We start from the raw sequence: 17989 nt of genomic DNA on the forward strand, positions 1-17989 counted from the left end.
AGTTATTTACTATATTGGGATGGAAGTCACCCCTGTGCAGAGAGGCCAGTGCAAGGCCTATGAGCCACTTAAGTCCTCAAAATACGGTTTAGGTGGGACTTAAGTGGTGCCTAGGCCTTGCACTGGCCTCTCTGCACAGGGGTGAATTTCATCCTCAGAGAGGCAGCAGTATTGTGAGGCTTTATCACTTTGTTTTCCATCTTGGTAAACTCACTGTCACAGCTGGCTTTCATTTTAAATACCATCTAATATCATGTCATTGAATAACTGAGATGGAGCACTGGCCTGTATGTTTTTGGACAGTTCCCTAAACAAGTTCTAAGCCAGCTAATCCAAGGGTACCAGTGAAAGTCATTCCCTGAATTCGCTCTCTGTAGTCTAGGGCAAACTTTGACCAAATGACTTTGGGGAGAGTCCAATCAAAGTATAAACCAGGAGCTGAAACACTATGTACTATGTGAGTTGAACATAGAATGAACACAGTTCCTTTGTCCCACCGCAGCATCAGTGTCAATAAAAGGATTATACATAATTTTATTTAAAATTTGCTGAGAATGGAGTTTTCATTTCTCTTATAGAAGTCCTATTTTTTGCATTCCAATCTTATGTTGTTTCTCATTTTCTGCACGTCCAGATTTATGACCCCAATACATTATCTAATCTATCCTTTTATCATTAATAATAATTTGATAAGCACAGATTAGTTAGCTCAATACATAACTGTTCATGATTTATTGAAAATTAATAATTTCATATTGCAGTTATATAATCTGAGGATCTCAAAACACTTAACAAATATGTGCAATTATCATTATCTATATGCTACATCTGTTTAAATAGAAGCACAAAGAGTCTGATTTACCCAAGGTTGTACAGAAAGACAGAAGAACAGAACTCTGCACCACTACAGAGGTGGCTAGATCACTAATCAGCTACTGGCAGAAGGACAAATAGAGCACTGCCACCCTATGCATAACTATCCTCTTCCCTTTGCTGAAATGCCCATGGTAGAGTGTGATGCAAACAATTAAGGCTGGGATTGAGCATCTAATTCTCTTAGATTCCTTTGAAAATCCCCACTTAAACTTACATTACAGTTCAAATAATCATAGAAGGACAAAAAGATGAAAAGCAGATAAAAATATTTAAAAATAGCACCTATTTATCTGCCTTATCTAATACTATGTTCATATCTCTGTGCAGACCAGAAACCCTGCAACTGAGAGCATGAATTTAATATTTAGAGCCATTACTGCACAAAACTGCAAAACCAAATCCGCAGAAGGTGTAAATTTGGGCAACCCCATTGTAGTTGGGCTGATTGACGCCAGCTGAGGATGTGGCCTGCAATCTTTTTTTCCCCTTCCTTGTAAAGGTTGGTGAAGCCCTGAGAATTGCACTGAGGCCCATTAAAACAAAAGTAAGATACCTCCAATCATTATCATTCATTTTTATTGCTGCGCTGTTCACAAATGACTGAATTAAGCTGTCAAACGTATAGAAAAGACAAATACAATCGAAGCATCGGCCATCTGCGCCCTAGAAAATGTTTATATTTTCGTCAGTTGTTTACGGTGAGAAGGTCCCAGCTCCTTTGTTCCACATCAGCTTAGTTACTGCATGGGAAAATGAGTGCTTTTCACTTCTCCTTTTAGAAGGCTCGTGCACTCTCTCTCCCTCTATGTATTTTTTAGTCCATATTTCTTGGAGTGATGCATGGAAATGGGTTTGTTTTACAGGTTCCGTCTCTTTAATAGTTGTTCATTGCAAAGGGGACCCAATACTTGTTATTTACTCTGTTTTCTTCCAGTGCCATTATTGCAAACGCTCAGTTCAATCAATCCAATTGCCTCATGGTTATAAGGCTGCCTGAGACGTGACCTATTTGAGTGTAAAGGAAGCAGGAGCAGGTTTATATCATATCATTGATATAAATTCTGCCTAGGTTTATATTATATCATTGTGGAGGGCTGATTGTTGGGAAGTGCACAAACTTATTTATGTTGTGGCTCAGATTCTTGGCAGATGTAAATTGGCCTAGCTTAGTGTTTCTCAGACTTTTGTACTGGTGACCTCTTTCACATGGCAAGCCGCTGAGTGCGACCCCCCTTATAAATTAAAAACACTTTTAAAATATATTTAACACCATTATAAATGCTGGAGGCAAAGCAGGGTTTGGGATAGAGGCTGACAGCTTGCGACCCCCACCCCAGACCCCCAGTTTGAGAACCCCAACCTAGCTCTATTGAAGTCAATGGGCCAGATGCTCAATGCTGTAAATTATCCCAACTTCCTTGTTGTGTACAGAGCTTCACCAGTTTACAACAGTTGCTGATCAGCTTTTATATGAATGTTTGTTTTGGACAAAGGCCAAGATTTTGCAACAAATGTTTAGTGCTTTGAGGTGGATCAGTTTTTTTGGTAGCCTAACTTCAGACACATTAAAGGGGACTTTCAGAGAGTGCTGAGTGCCCGTGCTCTGAAAATCAGACTCTTTTACGGTGCCTCAAGTTGGGCACCCAAAAGTCACGAGCCACTTTTGAAAGTTTTGTCCAAATGGGTTAGTGGATGAGACAGATGGATGGTCTCATTGAAATGCATCTGCACAGAACAACTTTCAGGACCTAGGCCCCTGTTGCAATAAAGTTCCTGTTTGCTTCTCTCTAAAGGAAATTAAAATACTAGTGACTTTCTTCCACTTTCAGACCTGCCTTCAGCTCATGTTCTCCACCCTGACAAAGTGCTGTGAACACAAGGAGTGTTAATCTGCAGAAATTATTGTGGCATGAGGATATATAAAACACCAGGGAGGCGCCCTTTGAATTGTGGTGTGCCATTGCAGGCCCTATAAGAGGAGATGGACATGGTAGAGGGAGGGAAGGTGCAGTAAAGGATCTCCACGAACCAAGCTTTCTGTGTCTTCAGAGAATACGAAGGAGATCTCATCTGAGCCACTGTCTATAAGTTTCGGAGCGGACACATTTATGCGCCTCTTGTTATCTTAGCATAGCGGAGTTGGATGTCTAAATCTCCCATGATCCCAGAAGATAACCAGCCCTATGGTTTTAAAATAATGTAGAGCAGGAATTCACATTCATCTCATGCCACCCAGCTCTTTGAGAGGAGTCTTATTTCTGAACCATCTCCATCCACATGAAACTGGAGATAGAAAACATCAGATGAGGCAGGGTTGTTCTCTGCAGTCAGGAGAATCTTGACTTCATCCTTAAGTCCTCAGAATTAAACTCAGGAGACCTAGGTTCTATACCTGACTCTGATACAGACTTGTTATGTGACAGAGGTAGTGTTTTCTTGACCCTGGTGGATAGAAGGGACGCCATATAGCTGAGAATCACAAAATTGGCCTTTTAGCATTGTTTAATAGAGCTGGTCAAAAAGTTTCCACCAAAACTTTTTTTCTAGCAGAAAAAGGCTTTTTTGACCAAATGGAAAGTGTTTGTTTTTGTTGCAGTGCTTTGGCCTTTCAACAAGAACCCCCAAAATGTCCAAAAAGAAAAGAAAAGAAAATTAGAGGGAAATGAGAAAGTTTTAATTTTGTGGAAATTTTTCATGGGAAACCCCCCACTGCCAGTTCTGGGGTTTAATAACAGACATCTTCCCCAAGGCTGTTGAATGTAAGCAATGAAGATTTTGGATGTTCATCAGCTCAATTGAGAAAGCAACTGAAAGCTGGCAATAAAAGTTCCAATCCTGAAATTCTTACATGAGTGAGTAAGGGCTGCAGGATCAGACCTGAAATGAGCACCATCTTGAGGAATTTGAAAAAAAAATTAATAAACCTGCAAGGTGGAAAAAATATCCTCAACGTATCCTCAAAAATATCCTCAACTGGGCAGTCAAAGTGGGCTAGAGAAAACAAAATTCAAAGCCTTGTGGTAATTTGTGTCCACATGCTGTTAGAAACAAGTTTAGACAGGGTTAAATCCAGACCTCTGTATACAGGCTAGTAGAGCTGGTTGAAATTTTTTAAATTTCAACCAAGAATTTTTCTCTAAGATTTTCATTTTAAATTTTACAGAAAATATTTGACACTTTGTTAATCTTAGATTTTTGTTCTGCCAGGTTGTAAACTGGTAGAAAATATTCAAATCTGAATTTTGGATGAATTTTTCACTCTTTTTCATGTAGTCACTCCACTTGTGCTAGTAAAACTCCCTTCCTTGCATCGTTTAATTAACAAGAATACACTCTCACAGTGGGTAACATAGGTTTCAGAGTAGCAGCTGTGTTAGTCTGTATTCGCAAAAAGAAAAGGAGTACTTGTGGCACCTTAGAGACTAACAAATTTATTTGAGCATAAGCTTTCGTGAACTACAGTTCACTTCATCGGATGCATCTGATGAAGTGAGCTGTAGCTCACAAAAGCTTATGCTTAAATAAATTTGTTAGTCTCCAAGGTGCCACAAGTACTCCTTTTCTTAGTGGGTAACATAGGCAGGCTAGGGTCACACCTTGCAGTGCCTAGCTGGCTGCTCTCGCTTTCTCCCCTATATTCCCTAAATTCTGATTAAAGCTCTTCTTTCTCAAAGGAACACACAAACCTTTGACAAAGCTCAACAAAAATGATACAACATACCAATGAGACCTGTGCAATGCAACACCCTACAACCTGATCTCTCCAGCAAAATTCCAGACCCACCAGAGGGACATAGTAAGGCCAAGCCTCACCCAATAGGAATTAGGAGGGCTGTGAAGAAGGAAATAATAAATTGTTTCAGAGTAGCAGCCGTGTTAGTCTGTATTCGCAAAAAGAAAAGGAGTACTTGTGGCACCTTAGAGACTAACAAATTTATTAGAGCATAAGCTTTCGTGAGCTACAGTTAGTCTCTAAGGTGCCACAAGTACTCCTTTTCTTTTTGCAAATAAATTGTTTGTCACAAAGGCAAGGCCAGAGAGTGCGATGGTGTTGCAAGTGGTACCAAGGAGATAGGAAGGGATGGCCCCAGGACTCTCTGTCATACACAGTGCCGCAGGCTGAATGCAGCCGCCTGCATTCAGTTTCAATCTGCAATAATATTGAACGAAAAATTCCAAGGAGAGAAAGTCTGGGGAAATGAATTCCAGGCAAGCCGCTTTGGTGGGCGGGGGGAGAGGATGGAATAAAGTCTCTCTCTTTTCAAGGCAGCTGGGCTTATTTTAATGGGCAAGGTCAGCAACGAAATGACCAGGAAGAGAAATCGCTGCCATTACAAATCAGTCGTGATCTTGTATCAATTATTCCCTATGCAGTTCCCTTGCCTTGGGCTGAAGCAAACATGGCCTAATCAGTTTTACATCTACGTTTAATTTTATTGGAAAGAGGAGCAGGCAATGCATCATGGGGCCGTGGCATGACATGAAAGGTGACCCCTGCCAACTTAATGACACAATACATAACCCTTAATGAAGTCACTATCTTGTCCTTTTTTGCTGTCTCAGCCCCATGATTTATGATGGCATCATTTTGCTTTGCCCTCTTTTCATTTCAGCTTGACAAAGTGGAGGAAACAATTATCTTCGTTATCGGCCACAGCAGTAGAAATGTGATAGTTGAACATTTCTGCAGGTGGAGTGCCTTGGCTATGGATCAAAACCAATGGTGAAATGTGCTTAGGAATTGGTTTTTTTCGCTCTCTCTTTCCCTGTGACTATAGGCTCGCAAAGATGGATTATGTATCCCAACAAGCCCTGCAAGTCCTACATCACTGTTGCAAGAAGTAATTTCAGGAGAAAGAGATCTCTGAAGCCATAGATAGAAGGAAGCTGGGGCTTTTTCTATTCTTTCTCTTTCTTTCTACATATAATGTACACCGGCTGGTATTATAAACACTCATATATGCATATTACACAGTGTACTATGCGTATGTATATTTCTAGCTATCTATATGTGGTATCAATGATTGTGTGTTTGTATATATACTCTGCGTGTATATATATATGAATTTGTAGTTGATATAAGATTAAACAGGATTCAATTCTCTGGAGGGAAATTCATGTATAAATGGGCACAGAGCCTAGATGATGCAAGTACACAGCACTACCATGAGATATAAAACTGTTGTTATTATTTGTATGACAGTAATATCTCAAAGTCGCAAGCATGCTTGGGGCCCAGTTGTGCTAAAGGCGGTATGCACACAAAATAAGAGACAGTCCCTGCTCCAAAAAGCTCAAACTCTAAAGACAAGAGAGACAGGCATGGTTATTATCCCCATTTTACATATGGAAAACTGAGGCACCAAGAGATTTAACAACTTAGCCAAGTGTATGGCAGAACTGGGAATTGAGCCCAGCTCTCCTGAAACCATTCTACATTGTATTTAGCCCTGCACTGATGTGGAAGGGGTAGGCCAGGAGAGCTTCTCTCAGTTTCCCCTCTGCAAAGTTAGGTGCAATCCTGTTGTGTGTGGGGTGAAGATGGGCTTACATCCTTCTACCCCCATCATCTAAAAGAGCTGGCGTAGTATGGAGGATGAGAGCATCCTGCACCTGTTTAAAGGATGGCAGAAGTACTGCTCCAACATGCACATCCCTTGCCCTGCTGTTAGAATTCTAGATAAATCAACCAGAATTCTTATAGGGGAACTGCTGACAGCATGGTCCCATTGTAAGTCATACAAGCCATGGCTTCACTATAGTCTCAGCACTGCCCAGCTCAAGCAATGAAAAATCATGAGTCAAGCCTCCACCACCCAACCCAAATAATGAGATTTGGTTTAAAAGTCATGAGATTTTTTTTAAAAAATATACATTTATGAGTTCCTTTCGATTTGCCTTTTGGTTGCTGACTTTTTAGGGTGCAACAGGGTCATGTTTTCATGCTTTTCTCTGCACCCATGAAGTTAGAAATGTATTTTTCAAAAAATGAAAGCTGAAATTTCCTTGTAAGCAAAGGAGACAAGGAACTGAGGCATGTAGAAAAAAAAAGTCAAATATGAGACTCATGATAAAATCATGGGAGCTGGCCACACAAGGAACATAAGACTGGCCACCCTAGGTCAGACCATTGGTTCATATAGCCCAGTATCCTGTTTTCCAATAATGGCTTGTGCTAGATGATTCAGAGGGAATGAACAGAACAGGGCAATTATTGAGTGATCCATCCCCTATTGTCCAGTCCCAGCTTCTGGAAGTCAGAGAGTTAGGGACACCCAGAGCATGGGGTTGTATCCCTGGTAATAGACTCATAGGGTTAGAAGGGACTGCAAGGGTTAAGCCAAGATGCAGGATTTATTGGGTCTAAACCATCCAAGACAGATGGCTATCCAGCCTCTTGGCTAATAGCCCATTTATGAGTCTATCCTTCATGTAATTCTTTTTTGAACTCAGCTATATTTTTGGCCTTCACACCATCCCCAAGCAACAAGTTCCACAAGTTGACAGTACGTCGTGTAAAGAAGCACATGTTATGCTTGATTTAAACCTGCTGCCTATTAATTTCAGTGGGTGACTCCTGGTTCCTGTGTTATGTGAAGTGGTAAATAACGCTTCCTTATTCACTTTCTCCACAACATTCATGATTTTATAGGACACGATTATACTCACGAAAGATTATGCTCAAATAAATTTGTTAGTCTCTAAGGTGCCACAAGTCCTCCTTTTCTTTTTGCAGAAACAGACTAACATGGCTGCTACTCTGAAACCTGTCAGTTTTTGTGAGACTGCTTTGTATCTCTTTGCGGTCTTAACTGTCTTGAGTAATTTTGTATTGTCTGAAAACTTTCCCGCCTCACTGTTTACCCGCTTTTTAGATCATTTATGAATATGTTGAACAGTTCTGGTCGCAGTATAGATACATGGGGGCTCTGCCATTTACCTCTTTCCACTGTGAAAACTGACAATTTATTCCTACCCTTTTTTCTTATCTTTTAACCAGCAGCTGATCCAGAAGAAGACATTCCCCCTTACCCTGTGACTGCTTACTTTGCTGAAGAGCCTTTGGTGAGGGACCTTGTCAGAAGCTATCCGAAGGATTTTGGAGCACTAACAATGAACTCTGAAACACTGTAAATTAAAGAACACAAAAGGAGCATTCCCCTGCTGCAATCAGATGAATCTCCTGTGGATCACTGGGTTGGAGCAGGGAGGTGTCAGAATGCATAAAAAGATCCAATCTTTGCATGATGTCACTGCTTGTTTTAGCGAGCCCAGGAGTGTGTGTGTGTGAGAAAGGGTGAGTGTGTGTGAGTGAGAGAGGAGTATAGGAAGATGCAGGAAGGAGGACGGGAAAATAATGATTTTTGGAGACAGAGAGGAAGATAGCTATCAAGGCACATAATAAAAAGAATGCAGGCTGATTTGGGGAAGGCTGTAGAATTTATCCTTTGGGGTAAAATAGTTCAATTAGCTCCCCGATATGATTTCTTTCTCTGCCTTTAGTTTGGGGAATCCTTCAGTTCTGGATGTATTAATGAAGGCTGTTTAGTCTGTCTTGCAGCCAACAGCTACTGGCCATTGTGGAGCAAGTGACTGCCATTTCATGACCCTAGCAACATGCATACTCACAAGGAGTAGATCTCAGCTGGGAGGATGTACTGTGAGTACATTGTGCTGAAAGATGGCAGGATACCTTTGGGAGAAGGGGAAGGAGATATTTTAGGCCAGAAAATTGCCACATAACTGACCTCCTAGTGTCCGCTAAGCTGGAGTTTTTCACTTGATATCTACAGAGCCTGCATGGTGGAATCCGTCTTTCATTGACAGAGATGCCGATGGAAACTGCCTGCACAGTAGCCCTGCATTGATGACAAAATGTCCAACCTAGTCACATGCTTCATGGCACTTGGAAGTACTGCAGCATCTAGTATTTTTGGCTACTGCTTCTCAGGGTTAAATGTGTCTGATGCTGTTTCCTTAGTCTCCTCTGTACACTGAAATAATTCAGGAGGACGGTGAACAGACCTTAATAGCAATACTTAGGCACATAGATTGTTGTGAACACAACAATTAATCACATAATTTAGATGTGGAAAAGACCAATCAGACTATCCAGTCCATCTGCTGGCCTGGATTGCTCCCTCCAGTGCATTTTCAAGTTTAAAATGTCCCATGCACTAGGTCTTGTACCACTTCCCTTATTCCACAGGCTGATGTAACAACATTCCCTGCTATATCTCACCTGCAAGATTTGAACCCCAGGCCTTCTGCTCTACAATACAGACTTTGAGTACAGGAGTAACTCCACTAGCAGACTGTTATTCTCCGTGTGGACCTGCCATTGGAGCAGACAAAAGACAGATTTCACAAGGGAGGTTGACTAACACATCTCACTGTAAGTAAATTTGTCCTGATATTCAGCCTAAGTATTATTGTCTCTAGAAACTCTGATAGTCACTAAATTGCTGTGTTAAAACGTATTAACCCTCAGGGACCTTCCTACCAACACTACAAAAAGGAGGATTCTGGGTGGACTCCTCCTGAAGGTCGAAATAACAGACTGGACTTCTACATAGAGTGCTTCCGCCGACGTGCACGGGCTGAAATTGTGGAAAAGCAGCATCGCTTGCCCCATAACCTCAGCCATGCAGAACACAATGCCATCCACAGCCTCAGAAACAACTCTGACATCATAATCAAAAAGGCTGAAAAAGGAGGTGCTGTTGTCATCATGAATAGGTTGGAATATGAACAAGAGGCTACTAGGCAGCTCTCCAACACCACTTTCTACAAGCCATTACCCTCTTGGGTTACTGAGGGTTACCAAAAGAAACTACAGCATTTGCTCAAGAAACTCCCTGAAAAAGCACAAGAACAGATCTGCACAGATACACCCCTGGAACCCCGACCTGGGGTATTCTATCTGCTACCCAAGATCCATAAACCTGGAAATCCTGGACGCCCCATCATCTCAGGCATTGGCACCCTGACAGCAGGATTGCCTGGCGATGTAGACTCCCTCCTCAGGCCCTACGCTACCAGCACTCCCAGCTATCTTCAAGACACCTCTGACTTCCTGAGGAAATTACAATCCATTGGTGATCTTCCTAAAAACACCATCCTAGCCACTATGGATGTAGAAGCCTCTACACCAACATTCCACACAAAGATAGACTACAAGCCGTCAGGAACATTATGTCACGGCAAACCTGGTGGCTGAACTTTTTGTGACTTTGTCCTCACCCATAACTATTTCACATTTGCAGACAATGTATACCTTCAAATCAGCGGCACTGCGATGGGTACCCGCATGGCCCCACAGTATGCCAATCTTTTTATGGCTGACTTAGAACAACGCTTCCTCAGCTCTCGTCCCCTAATGCCCCTATTCTACTTGCGCTACATTGATGACATCTTCATCATCTGGACCCATGGAAAAGAAGCCCTTGAGGAATTCCACCATGATTTCAACAATTTCCATCCCACCATCAACCTCAGCCTGGACCAGTCCACACAAGAGATCCACTTCCTGGACGCTACAGTGCTAATACGCGATGGTCACATAAACACCACCCTATATCGGAAACCTACTGACCGCTATTCCTACCTACATGCCTCTAGCTTTCATCCAGACCACACCACACGATCCATTGTCTACAGCCAAGCTCTATGATATAACTGCATTTGCTCCAACCCCTCAGACAGAGACAAACACCTACAAGATCTCTATCATGCATTCCTACAACTACAATACCCACCTGCTGAAGTGAAGAAACAGATTGACAGAGCCAGAAGAGTACCTAGAAGTCACCTACTATAGGACAGGCCCAACAAAGAAAATAACAGAACGCCACTAGCCATCACCTTCAGCCCCCACTAAAACCTCTCCAATGCATCATCAAGGATCTACAACCTATCCTGAAGGACGACCCATCACTCTCACAGATCTTGGGAGACAGGCCAGTCCTTGCTTACAGACAACCCCCCAACCTGAAGCAAATACTCACCAGCAACCACACACCACACAACAGAACCACTAACCCAGGAACCTATCCTTGTAACAAAGCCCGTTGCCAACTGTGTCCACATATCTATTCAGGGGACACCATCATAGGGCCTAATCACATCAGCTACACTATCAGAGGCTCGTTCACCTGCACATCTACCAATGTGATATATGCCATCATGTGCCAGCAATGCCCCTCTGCCATGTACATTGGTCAAACTGGATAGTCTCTACATAAAAGAATAAATGGACACAAATCAGATGTGAAGAATTATAACATTCAAAAACCAGTCGGAGAACACTTCAATCTCTCCGGTCACACGATTACAGACCTGAGAATGGCTATCCTTCAACAAAAAAACTTCAAAAACAGACTCCAGCGAGAGACTGCTGAATTGGAATTAATTTGCAAACTGGATACAATTAACTTAGGCTTGAATAGAGACTGGGAGTGGATGGGTCATTACATAAAGTAAAACTATTTCCCCACGTTATTCCTCCCCCCATGCCACCACCCACTGTTCCTCAGACGTTCTTGTTAACTGCTGGAAATGGCCCACCTTGATTATCACCACAAAATGTTTTCCTCCTTCCCCCCCCTCTTCCCTGTGATTAATAGCTCATCTTACGTGATCACTCTCCTTACAGTGTGTATGATAAAACCCATTGTTTCATGTTCTCTGTGTGTGTATATAAATCTCCCCACTGTATTTTCCACCGAATGCATCTGATGAAGTGAGCTGTAGCTCACGAAAGCTTATGCTCAAAAAAATTTGTTAGTCTCTAAGGTGCCACAAGTACTCCTTTTCTTTTTTGCGAATACAGACTAACACGGCTGCTACTCTGAAATCTTGGATGGTTCTACACCCACATTTTTCAGCCTTCTAGTGGTGCTATACTCTATGCAGGTCAAGATCCCTTATTCAATGAGTCAGTCTGAGTGCCCCTAATTAAGTTATTCTGGCTCATTCCTCAGTAATATAAAACATGCCTATAAACCAAAATTCTCCATCAGGGCCCTTGCTATACCTAACGTTCTATCTTCCTCACAAGGCAGGCTTTCTCTCTGCTCTGTGGCCTGAGGGGGGTTGTTTAGGGAGTGGGGGATGAAAAGAGAAGATAAATGTAGTTTGGCAGGACATTAAGGAAAACCACAATATTGCCTTGTAATGCAGCTCCTATCTGATCAGCAGAGTCAAATGTGGTGCCGTCTTTATGTCTCACAGGAAGTGGAACCAGCCGGCCCTGTCAGAGTGATTGCCTAGATTTTCCCTGAGATACTCCTTCTGCCTGTCAGAGATACCAGCTGCTGAGGAATTCCTGGCATGTGCAGGAAAGGGCCCTAACTGAACCATCACAGGGGCCCCCACTCCCAGAATTCCCTCCCAGGAGGAACTGTCACCCCCATAGAGGAGGGAGGGGCAGGATCCTGGCACCCATCTCTGTGCCAGGGTTTTGTTCCACAAATGACCTGAGCAAACCTGGTCTGGTTGGTGGTGAGGGTGGAGGAGTGGGTGGAAGTTGGGAATTACTATTAGGATTTTTTCCCTATGAAGCTAAAGAAAGAACAAAGGCTTTTGTATTGCTCCTTTTAATTTCAAAAGCTTAATCCCTTCTGCACTCTCAGGAAGTACTTTCTGTTCCTGTGGGAACTCATTCATGTTGAAGATGGGGAATATGATCACTTGGCAGAGTAAAGAAATGACAGTTACACTTAGTATTTTCGCAGCACTTTGCAAATATGGAACTAATTAATCCTCACAGCAATTCTGTAAATATCAACCTCATTTTACAGAGGTGGAACGTGAGGAACAGCAGGGTGAAGTGACTTGGCCAAGGCCACAGAAAAGTGGAAGGGTAGAACTCAGGTATTCCAGTCCTGTTGTTTGAATTAGTCCAGTCTCCCAGAGGGAGGATTTGAGCCACTTTACACTGCAGACAGATGGGATACAGAGCTAGATGTTTCTGTTTAGGGTCAAATGCATCCCAACTGGTGAGCGCAGGAGTTTTATCCCAATGGCATACTCTTCAATGTTCTGTCTGGCCCAGCATTATCTCCAGGAGTGGGTCTTTCACACTTCCTTTGGGGTGACTAACGGATACGTCCACCCAGTGAGTGTCAGCTTGTGGCAAGGAGTCTCAAAGCCAGGGTGAACAATTTGGGCTCACAGGACTCTGGCAACCACATTCAAAACAGCGGTGTGGATGCTGTGGCTCAGGCCTGAGCTCCAGCCCAAGTCACAACATCTACACAGCTGGTTTTAGCACAGTAGCCAAAGTAGTCCTGTGAGGCTGAGTCTGTCGACCATGGCTCTGGGAATCTCTGTGGCAGGGTGTGTAGATGTCATCTTAATGGTTAAATAGAGACTTGTTTCCGCTGGAGTTTTAGTTTCAAACAGCTCTAGTGTGGAATTCCTTAACTGGCATATCGAATTCCAGCATTGCAACCCTTAAGTGACAGTGACACACCCAATCAAGACTGTATGGGCCTGATGCGAGAATCGGTGGGTGAGGTTCTCTGACCTGGGTTATGCAGGTGGTCAGACCAGCTGATCACAATGGCTTTAACATCTATGAATCTTATTCTTAATTAAAGTGTCTTATGGACACACAACTAACGGCGATTCAGTGTTGTGGATGGACACTGCAAACTGGCCTTTTCAAGAATTAGAAAAATGGTTTAAAATAAAGTAGGTTATTTTTCAGCATGGTAGCACTCGGCAAGCACTTGTTTTATCAGTGTGGGGCCCATCAACCCTAATCAGATCTATCTGTCTAAAGCCTGGGAATTAGCCCCAGTTTCAGCTATCAGTGCATCCGCACTACTTCAAACCACTAGTGTGAAATTCCACCCTATTGAAATCAATGAGAGTTTTAATATTAACTCCAGTGGGCCAGGATTTCACCCCCGGTGTGGGCTAGGAAAGCTGCAACTTGCACCAACAGGGCGTAGACCAATTTCAAGAGGTTTCAGGGTGTTTATATGCTGCTCACAGCCATGGTGTTTGAGGCTGGGACCCATTGCTACCATGTGACGCAGAGGTGCCAATCTCATTAATAAATAGCAATGAACCCCTTTTGTGGGGAGACGGGGCTAGCCTGTGAGTGCGTGAAGGGCAAGACACTCAAGGGTTAATAAATCAGACTGCTATACCCGCCTTCTGCCCCACTGCCAAAAACCCACTTACCCATCTGTTGCTCTTCCTCAGAGCATCAGAGAGGAGATCTGTAATCTCCCAGCTACAGATTTGGGGAACTTTGACATCCCCTAATGAGGTAAACACATTACTGTCATGTACAAACAAACAGCAACAAATTAGCAGCAGACACGTGAGCAAGACATAGCAGAACAGCACGCTCCGCTCTTTACAGTAAATTAACGCTGGCGGCACTGGGACCTCCCGCTTCATTCAGTCTCCTTCTGAGCCAGGTGTCCCTGTGTCACAGCCTAAGGTACAGCATTCGTCCACCTGGTGCCGTTCGGGTTGGTATAGGTTCATTACTGTCTCTTCCACTGGAAGTCCCTGTCTGAGGAAGGCATGTGTTCTGAACACCCACAAGGGAAGGATTTCAGTGCTGTAAAAGAGCTGGGAGGAATATTTCTATTGATCCTCAAACCCAGGGGTGTCCATGCTATTGGTAGACCGGGGAGAAATATTTGCATTATAGCAGATCAGGAAAAAAAAAATTCACCCACAGAAATTTTAGACAAAACTAAAAATGTCTTGTTTCTTCAAATTTTGGGGGGCCGTGATAGAAAAAAAAAGCTATTTTTTAAATTAAAAAAAATAAGTTTCAATGAATGTTTGGGAACAGCTCTAATCTGAATAGATCTGCAATCCCCAATTTGTTTTAAATTATAACATAGGCCTCCTCATGGCAGAGAACAAGCATGCAGACATGAATGGTAGAGAAAGTGATGAGGCTCCGAACAAAGTCCCTTAAGATGAAATGATGCTCCAGCTATAATCACAACATCCCCGATGCAATTCTATAGTGAAGCCAATCTATTAATAACCCTCTGTCCACCTCTGGCTCTTTCTGGCTGGGGATCTCAGCATGCTTTAAAAACACTAATTAAGCTTTATGCCTATTCTGTGAGATATGGTCTAGCGTCGCCATTTTATGTGTGGGGATAAGGTACCAGTCAGAAAACAGAAGTGACTTGTGCAAGGTCACATAATACCATACAATACAATACAATTGGAAGCGTGACTACAGCGTGGGTAGACATGTCCCAGCTAGTTTGAATAACAATAGCAGTGAAACTGCAGCAGCTCGGTTCTTGTGTGTAAGCCTACCCAGGATCCTTCTTGGTAGGCACTTGGATGGCTAGCTTGTGCCGTCACCATGGCTGCTGCAACTTCACTGCTATTTAAAGGTCCTAGCACAAGTGTGCCTACATGGGCTGCAATCACAGTTATCAATTTCAGGGCAGACATACCTCAGAGACACCCCGACAACAGAATCCTGGTCTGTGGTTCACTGCTACAGCCTTTAGATCGCACTGCCTCCCTGAGGTGCAAAAGGAACCCAGGAGTCCTGTCCTCCAGTACCCTGCTTTAGTCACTAGCCCACCCAGCTTATGTCAGAAAGAATGCCCAGCACTGTGGCCAAGAATGATCACAGCGGGGGGCATTTAATTTCAACGATAACCAGGCATGTCTGTATTAAGTGAGAGCCGAGACAGTGGGTCCATGGTCAAGTGGAGCGTTGGGGGCTTTATTCTTATTATTGCTTTGCAGCGCTGCAAGCTGGAGGGTCGGACTCTACATCAGCCACTGCTCAAAATAATAATGAAAAAAGATAAATAAATAAAAGAGAGATTCAGCCAAAAAGGAGCTCACATTATCAGCCAATAAACCAATAATCCATTAGTGACCAAGGTTGCTGAATAATATAGTACTTTCACAGTGCCATAATTTATGCTACAGACTAGAGAATAGACACGATTATTAGAGTGAGGGCTACTGGATGACACATGATGCATGACCGCGCGGCATTGATCTTCACACAACAGGAAGGTGTCTAGACTGGGAGATGTATGGCCGTGCGATTCAGAGCAGGGCATATTTCATGTGGGGCCTAATGGAGAAGTGGAGCCTGTGATGGATGGCTTGCCTACTTTCAGTAGCAGTGCAGTTATAACAGTGCTAATGCCTGACCTCTCCCGGCTCCTCATGTCCTTCATTCAGTCAGGGTGACCTCATTTAAAGGGATGGAAGATGAGAGGCTGAGAGTGTCTATGTGTGTGTGTATGTGTGTGTGTGTTGGGCAGGGGGAGCGCAAATACGAAAAATAAAAGGTAAGGGGAGGCGGTGACTCAAATGAACTGTTGTCTGTCACGAGCCATTCCCTCCTTTCCCTTTACTGGGGTCTGGTTTGCACTGGTAAGGGCAAACCCATGCTCGCGAAGTCCCAATTCTCATGTCATTTATAGGAGGTTACTCCTGATTTACACCAGTGTACTGAGAGCAGAATTAGACATCTCCGCTGTGCTAAACAGGTGCAGGGCTGGTTCTCAGGGTCCTCCTTGCCTTTCTGGTGAGAGAACACATTTGCTGCAGTCCACAAGGGAAAAGAAAACAACGTGGGAAGCAGCTCAAAGCATGGGTGCTGAAACTAAGGGTGTGGGGGGGAGGATGGGGGGGCTGCCGCATCCCCTGGCTTGAAGTGGTGTCCATCCATCACAGACAGGGGTTACAGTTTGATTCAATAGATCTCAGCACCCCCACTATAAAAATTGTTCCAGCAACCCTTGCTCGAAGGGGTTCACTGCTAACTGGGCAAGGCACCCTGTGCGTATGTCTGAGAGCTTTATATCCATCACAGGACTGTGTAAAGCCTCCAAAATGTCTTCTGGTTTTATTTCACCCTATCCTCCTTCAGATGCTGCTTAATGCATCTTAACGATCATTGGAAGGGGAAGTAATGACCCAAACAGCAGCAAGTCAAAATCCGAGGGTCTTTTTGTTTGCTTGTTTATTTTAAGCATCTTCATGTTGCAGAGGCTGCCCTGACACTCGATGGAGTCAGGGAACATGTTCTTCATGAGTCTTGGGAAGAGAGGAAGGCTGGCCATGGAGTGCCCAGATATGAAGATTCCAATCACTTCTGAAGTAAGATTAATGAACCTGGTTGAAAAAATGCCATGGTAATTTTTCTTCTATGATCAAAACCAAAACAATTTGATATGTTCACTATTATTCTCCCAATCAGAAAATCAAAAACTTTTATTGAAATCAACATTTTCCCATGGAAAAAAACTATTTCAGTGGATCACATTTTATGACAGAAAAGGGGTTTTTTTGGTCAATTTTTGTTATCAGTTCTATATAGCCGCAAAGTGCATAGAGCACCTGACTATATTATTTATGACCATTAGTGACATTGTAGCCATGCAGTCTACCTATTTTATCTGTCTCACTTGTAATGTGCCCATCACAATAGTATCTAGGCATCAATGTTGCTAAGAAGAAGAGAGAAATAAAATCTCACCCTCCATGGTGTAAGCTGGTTGTTGCAGGGGTCATGACATTTCCCCTCCCGCTATGTACAAAGCGGACAAAGAAGCACTTGAACTTGGGACAAACTGAGCTAAGTTTTCTTTATGGGATGAATGAAGGCAAGGATGAGCTCCTGGAACCCAGGCACCAGCTCACCCTAATACGAAGCGTGAGCTGTTCATTGCAATCCTCACCTTCCCCTCTCTCCACTCATCCATTCGCCTCTCAGTATACCATTCACCCCCATCACTTTTTTGGAGTGGAGAAGGACTCTGAACTTAACAAGAACACACACTTTGCTTAAAATGTAAAATAAATAAATAACAGAAAAAGTAAATAAATAAAACAACAGGCAACAATCCTCAAACAAACAAACTAACTCCACAATGAATTAAAAAGGAACCCATTATTTAACTTTTTTTAAATGGAAATGCAACATGAAAGCTGAACCACAGTGGCCTGGGCCTGATGCTGTCATATCGTGCTACCATCTGCAGCCATACATCCATTGTTAAGGCAGCAAGCTGACACCTGCGATCTGTTTTAGCTCTTATAGTGATGTTTCTAAACTATATGGATTATACATCCGTTTTTTTTATGA

The sequence above is a fragment of the Dermochelys coriacea genome, chromosome 26 (assembly GCF_009764565.3).
Source record: "Dermochelys coriacea isolate rDerCor1 chromosome 26, rDerCor1.pri.v4, whole genome shotgun sequence".
NCBI classification, from domain to species: domain Eukaryota; kingdom Metazoa; phylum Chordata; order Testudines; family Dermochelyidae; genus Dermochelys; species Dermochelys coriacea.